Source organism: Physeter macrocephalus, chromosome 8, assembly GCF_002837175.3.
Source record: "Physeter macrocephalus isolate SW-GA chromosome 8, ASM283717v5, whole genome shotgun sequence".
In the NCBI taxonomy this organism is placed as follows: domain Eukaryota; kingdom Metazoa; phylum Chordata; class Mammalia; order Artiodactyla; family Physeteridae; genus Physeter; species Physeter macrocephalus.
Window position 1 is genome coordinate 39,481,122 of NC_041221.1, and position 6,262 is coordinate 39,487,383.

Below are 6,262 nucleotides of genomic sequence, written 5' to 3' on the forward strand. Positions count from 1 at the left end.
ATAGTGAAAATATATTCATTTACTAGTAAAAAGTAATAAAATAGCAGTCACTATCATTTATAGAATTTACGTAAAATAAACATTTTACTATGGATTTTACATTCATTATCTTGTTTAATCCTATCAGATAACCAGTATGTAATGTGTGTTTCATTTTACAGATGAGTTAAATGAGAATCAAGCTAGGTTGTTTTTTTTTTTTTTAACATCTTTATTGGAGTATAACTGTTTTACAATAGTGTGTTAGTTTCTCCTTTACAACAAAGTGAATCAGTTATACATATACATATGTTCCCATATCTCTTCCTTCTTGCGTCTCCCTCCCTCCCACCCTCCCTATCCCACCCCTCTCGTGGTCACAAGCTAGGTTGTTTAAGTGGACAATGCCAAAGTTTGAATATTTCTTGCTCCAAATGTCATTCCTTTCCCTCTATGCATAACATAAATACCAAAATGGGGTAAAAACTCAAAGTAAAACTTTTTTGAATTGTTAGATTTTCAAAATGAAGTAAGGAAATTTATTTAAAATCATTCATAGGTATATTTTAATGATTTTATTATATGAATTCAATATTACAAAATACCTGACAAAAATACATGATGCAATATTAGAAGGTGAGATCTTGTTCAGATACTCAGCCCTGATGCTTAGTGAGAAACAACTCTATGACTTTTGATAGCAAATATTTACAGTAAAATATTTGCTTTGAAAAAGGCATATTTTATTCTTTCCAAGATAGAGATTTTTGAGTCATTGTATAGATTTTTGTGTCATTTACTCTGTAAGGATGCAGTTAGAGTTATAGTTAAATCAATGTTTTTCTTATCTATATGGTTTGGTATTGTAAATAGCAGAGAAGTTTGAAAGAACAATGAAGTCAGAGTCTAAACACTTGCTGCTTAGCAGTATCTATTTAAAAAGTCTACATCTATACTTCTTTGCCACTTAATAGCTTCCCCTGAGCAGACATGAGAAACAAAGCCTATTGGACATTTGCATGCATTTAAGGGTTGTTTCATGCATTATACTCTATAGTTGTTTTCTCTCAAGATACTTTCTTGTTAACAATAACAACAACAACAACGAAAACAAGATTGGGCAAGGTGTTTTAAACACTGGGGGCAAGGGGATAACAGCCCTGGAAGGTACTGAGTTAACTAGGATGTGCTCAACTCTGTAGTTAAACCCGATTTTCAAAATGTCTATTTTAATGATATGACAGCAGCCTAGGGTAATTTTAGGGAGAGAAAGAGTAATTTTCTTGTTGCAAAATAGAATGAAATTACAGGATATAAATGCATAGGTGGTAAATGTGAAATTTAGATTGCCAGTGGTGTATGAGGTATTTTGTTTTAAAGGTGTTGGAAACTCTGCATTTGAACATGTATTCTCCATTTGAATTTAATTCAGTTAGTGATTCTTTATCTTTCCAAAAGGCATTTCTAGCATCTTCTAAAGCAGAAAGGGTATTGAAATTGTGGAAGGTTAGTAACCACTGTAAAATGATTGACTGTCACCATCAACTTTAATTGTTGCTATTCTCTATTATCAAGATCCTTGGATCCCTTTAATTTACTTATCCCTCTTTCATAGAGAGCCTGAAAATTCTCTGAGCTAACAGGAAAAAAGCCAAATTTGGAAGCTGAGTGTGAACCTAACTATGGAGGCTCGTATTACATGGACAATTCAGGGTAAATATCTAATATTAGATATTTTAGGTATAATTGAAAATCAGTATTTGTAGCATAAGTTTTGAAAAGAATAAACTCGATTTTTAAAATTTCTGTAATTCCATTTGTCTCTCCAGTTTTTTTTGTTTTTGTTTTTTTTCTTTAGTAAATATTTATGTTATCCTGCCTTATCCCAGGTGCTTTGCTGAATTTGGGAAATATAATTAACTCAAACATTCCTGGTAAAGGAACTGCCTGCAATAACACATGATAAAAACAATGTACAACATTGTAGGTATAACTAACTGTCTTGATGGGAAATGACTAGAAAATCTCCAGTTTGTTAAGAGAGGGAGTCATGTAACTGACAGATGAACAGTAGATATAAAAGGAAGAAACATAAAAGTCTGTAGAAAATATAGGAAACTTCAGGGAGGTGGCGGAGGCTGGACAAAAGAAAATGTTATTAGGAGACAGATTATGAAATTCCTATTAGACTTCACAGGACAGAAATATTCGGAAACATATGTGTGGAACTGAGCTGAGTAGATTTGACAGTTTAAAGCCTTGCTATTCAAAATATATTCTGTTGTTCAAAAGCACTGGCATCACTTGAAAGTTTGCTAGAAATACAGAAAATCGGGATGCACCTAAAATGGAAAAATTAAAATATGCATTTTTAAAAAGATCCTCATATAATGCAAATCAGATGTACATTAAAGTTTGAGACATATTGCAAATGGTATATCTGGCACTGTCTACCTGAGAAGTTTGATGGCAACTGGCTGAAACCAGAAATCATCACCCAAGTTCTTCAAAAGCAGTGAAAGCTTAAAGGAACTTATTCTTGGAAATATAAAAAACAAGGATTTACCACCAATTACAATTAGTTCCATAATATGAAAATGTAGATAAGAAGATCATTTGGTAGACATGTTTTTGCTTGTTTGTTTTTATTTGATTTTGTTTTATTTTTTAAAAATCAACAACCCTTCCTTTTATGTAGCATCCTGATTCAGAATATTCCAGAAAGATAACTCTGAGTAATCTTTAATCTGAAAATGAAGCTCAAATGGGCTTAGTGCTTTATACCCTGAAATTTTATTTATTTATTTATTTATTTAATACCCTGAAATTTTAAGTTGTCATTGTCTATTTCAAAATTGTCTATTTTGGCTGTTACTGAAGTAGAGGGATGTCATATGCTCACTGCATGTTTTACATTTTACATCATTTATTCTATGTTTTGATTCTTTAAAAACTAATTTTCTAAATAAAAGCCTTGAATTGTTAATCTTCTGTGGAATAAAATCGAGAGCTTTTATCTGAAGACTCCATAAGAGTGTTCTAGTTTAGGCAAGAGGAAGGAATCCTTTATAGGGCTTTAGCAGGATTGGGTCAGCCAAAGTTCTGCAAATTTTGGAGTTCTGCAAAGTTCTGCAATAGCTGGTCAAGGATGATTCTTAGAAGAGGAAGGATTGGCTTTATGGTCCAGCAGTCATTTTTGGGGTAACTTGGATGTTATCAAGAAGGGCTGAAGGACAGTGAAGGACTAAATTTATTTTCAAGAGGCGATGAGATAAAGAGCTCCAGGGGACAAAGGCATAAAGAGTCCATAATGAAAAATTGTTGGTCCTACCATGCTTTTCACATTCAGCATGATATTTTAGCATAGGTGTTACAACTGTAATATTTATATATAGATATCTTGTGTTTATTATTATAAATACAAACCTATTTCACTAATGCTAAATCACCTTCAAGTATCCTTTGTTTGTGTTTTTGTCAAAAAGAAAAAGGAAACAATATTGAATATCTTCACAAAACTTTAGACTCAGTCATGTAGGAGGTCTTGAATATTTCCAGTGAAATACATTAAATATCTCTATTGTTGCCCTGATTCTCATCACTCCCATCCTTGCTCCTTGATCCCAGGATTCCGAGGACTCTGTTTATTATACTTTGCATCTTCATACCTAAACTAGGGCAGGTTTGATCCATTGTTGGTCTCAGAGTCAAAAGCCTAAGACTAATTGATGTTATAGCTGAATTGCATTCCCTCAAAATTCATAGGTTGAAGCCCTAACTCTTAATACCTTAAAAAGTGAATATATTTGGAGATTGGGCTTTTAGAGAGGTAATTAAGGTAAAATTAGGTATTGTGGGTAGGACCTAACCAAATATGATTGGTGTCTTTATAACTAGAGGAGCTTAGCATGCAGACAACACACAGACTGAAGGGCAATAACTAGAGGACACTAAATTAGAATTAATTTTTTATGGAGAAAGATCTCCAGAGTCAAGTTACAAGAGAAAAGTTGGAGAGAAAGTGTCATTATACAGTTTACTGTTAATACTGGTAATAAATGGTGGGTTTTTTTTTCTTTTTTTTAATCCAAGGAAATAGGTTGTCCTCATTTTAATTCTCTTACATGTTGTGGGCACGTAAGGTCTAGTGCTTATGCCGTTCTTGGGAGAAAGGAAAAAGGCCTGCAAGTGTTTGTGGTTGCTGATTAACTATCAGAGCTTTCTCTGTGTGAACTGTTATTCTCACCCAAAAAGATAATTTCAGAGGCAATCACTGAATATTAAAATTAATCTGAATATTAGCAAACGCATACAGGAAACCAAGAACAATTACCAGACTAAACTTTTAACACTTAGATTTTTTTAAATAAAATTTAAACATTTGCTTTGTTGGCAGAAAATATAATTTTAAACTCAAATTCAAATATATGATTTGGCAAAACCATTGGCCAGCCGCTGCCTTACATTTCTACTTTATTATTACAAATATCAGGAAATAAATTTGTTATTTTGGTCAGCGTCTGATAATTTCTATCTGTGTAACATTTTTCTTTGTGATTCAACAAGAAAAAAAAATCAAAATTTCAATACATCACTGGCCAAAGGGTTTCAAACAGACATTTAGTAGACTTAAATCCAAAATATCTATAAAACATCCACAAACTTGCTTTTACAAAAAACAAATAAAATGTAATTTCTACCAAATTAATTGGTGAAATGGAAACATTTGTTCGTACATTATATTAGTGACCGTGTTGAATAACAGATGTATCGCAAACAGTGTTTTAGGAATTTAAATTGGTGCAGTTGCCCCCTTTACACGCCGCCCCCTTTACGCGGTCAGGCTGAGCTAGCGCCCGGACCTGGAATAGGGCCGTAGCCTCCGCCGCGCCCACAGCCTCCCGCCGCCTCCGGACCATGGACCCCAGCAAAATGAGCGAGCTTAGAGTCCCTGAAAATGTGCAAGCAGGACCCGAGCGTTCTGTACACTGAGGAAAAGTGCTTCCTGAGGGAGTGGGTGGAGAGCATGGGGGGTAAAATACCACCTGCTACTCACAAAACTAAATTGGAAGAAAATACCAAGGAAGAAAAAAGAGTAAGAAGGCGGAGGAAAACATAAAGACAGACGAACCATCAAGTGAGGAAAGTCATCTAGAAACTGACAATGAAGGTATGATTGAACCAGACACTGATGCCCCTCAAGAAATGGGAGTTGAAAATGTAGAGATAACTGAGGAGTTGATGGATCAGGCAAATGATAAAAGAAAAGTGGCTGCCATTGATGCCCTAAATGATGGTGAACTACAGAAAGCCATTGACTTGTTCACAGATGCCATGAAGCTAAATCCTCGTTTGGCTATTCTGTATGCCAAAAGAGCAAGTGTCTTCATCAAATTACAAAAGCCAAATGCTGCCATCCGAGACTGTGACAGAGCTATTGAAATAAATCCTGATTCAGCTCAGCCATACAAGTGGCGAGGGAAAGCACACGGACTTTTGAGCCATTAGGAAGAAGCAGTCCATGATCTTGCCCTTGCCTGTAAACTGGATTATGATGAAGATGCTAGTGCAATGCTGAAAGAAGTTCAGCCAAGGGCCCAGAAAATTGCTGAACCTTGGAGAAAGTATGAGCGAAAACGTGAAGCATGAGAGATCAAAGAAAGAATAGAAAGGGTCAAGAAGGCTCAGGAAGAACATGAGAGAGCCCCGAGGGAGGAGGAAGAATCCAGACAACAATAAGGGGCTCAGTATGGCTCTTTTCCAGGTGGCTTTCCTGACGGAATGCCTGGTAATTTTCCTGGAGGAATGCCTGGAATGGGAGGGGGCATGTCTGGAATGGCAGGAATACCTGGGCTCAATGAAATTCTTAGTGATCCAGAGGTTCTTGCAGCCATACAGGATCCAGAAGTTACGGTGGCCTTCCAGGTTGTGGCTCAGAACCCGGCAAATATGTCAAAATATCAGAGCAACCCAAAGGTTATGAATCTCATCAGTAAATTGTCGGCCAAATTTGGAGGTCAAGCATAATGCCCTTCAGACAAATAAAGCCCCTGCTGAAGGAAAATCAACTTAGATCACCTAATGGATGTAGCAATAATACAAACCAGCGTACCTCTGACCTCATGAAGAAAGCTGGGGTGCTTTGAAGATAATCCCTAACCCTCTGCCCCAAATGCAGCTGAAACATTTTACAGTGGTTTGCCATTAGGGTATTCATTCAGATATGTTTTCCTACTAGAAATTAAAAACTTTAAATAATTTTTAAACCTTAAAAATATTTAAA

The 6,262-nt window shown here is 35.5% G+C and overlaps 1 pseudogene; it reads left to right on the forward strand.

The window, feature by feature from the left end:
• Positions 1 to 4,896: 4,896 nt before the first annotated feature.
• LOC102988836 (hsc70-interacting protein-like) lies at positions 4,897 to 6,023 on the forward strand (annotated as a pseudogene).
• The last annotated feature ends 239 nt before the right edge of the window (positions 6,024 to 6,262 follow it).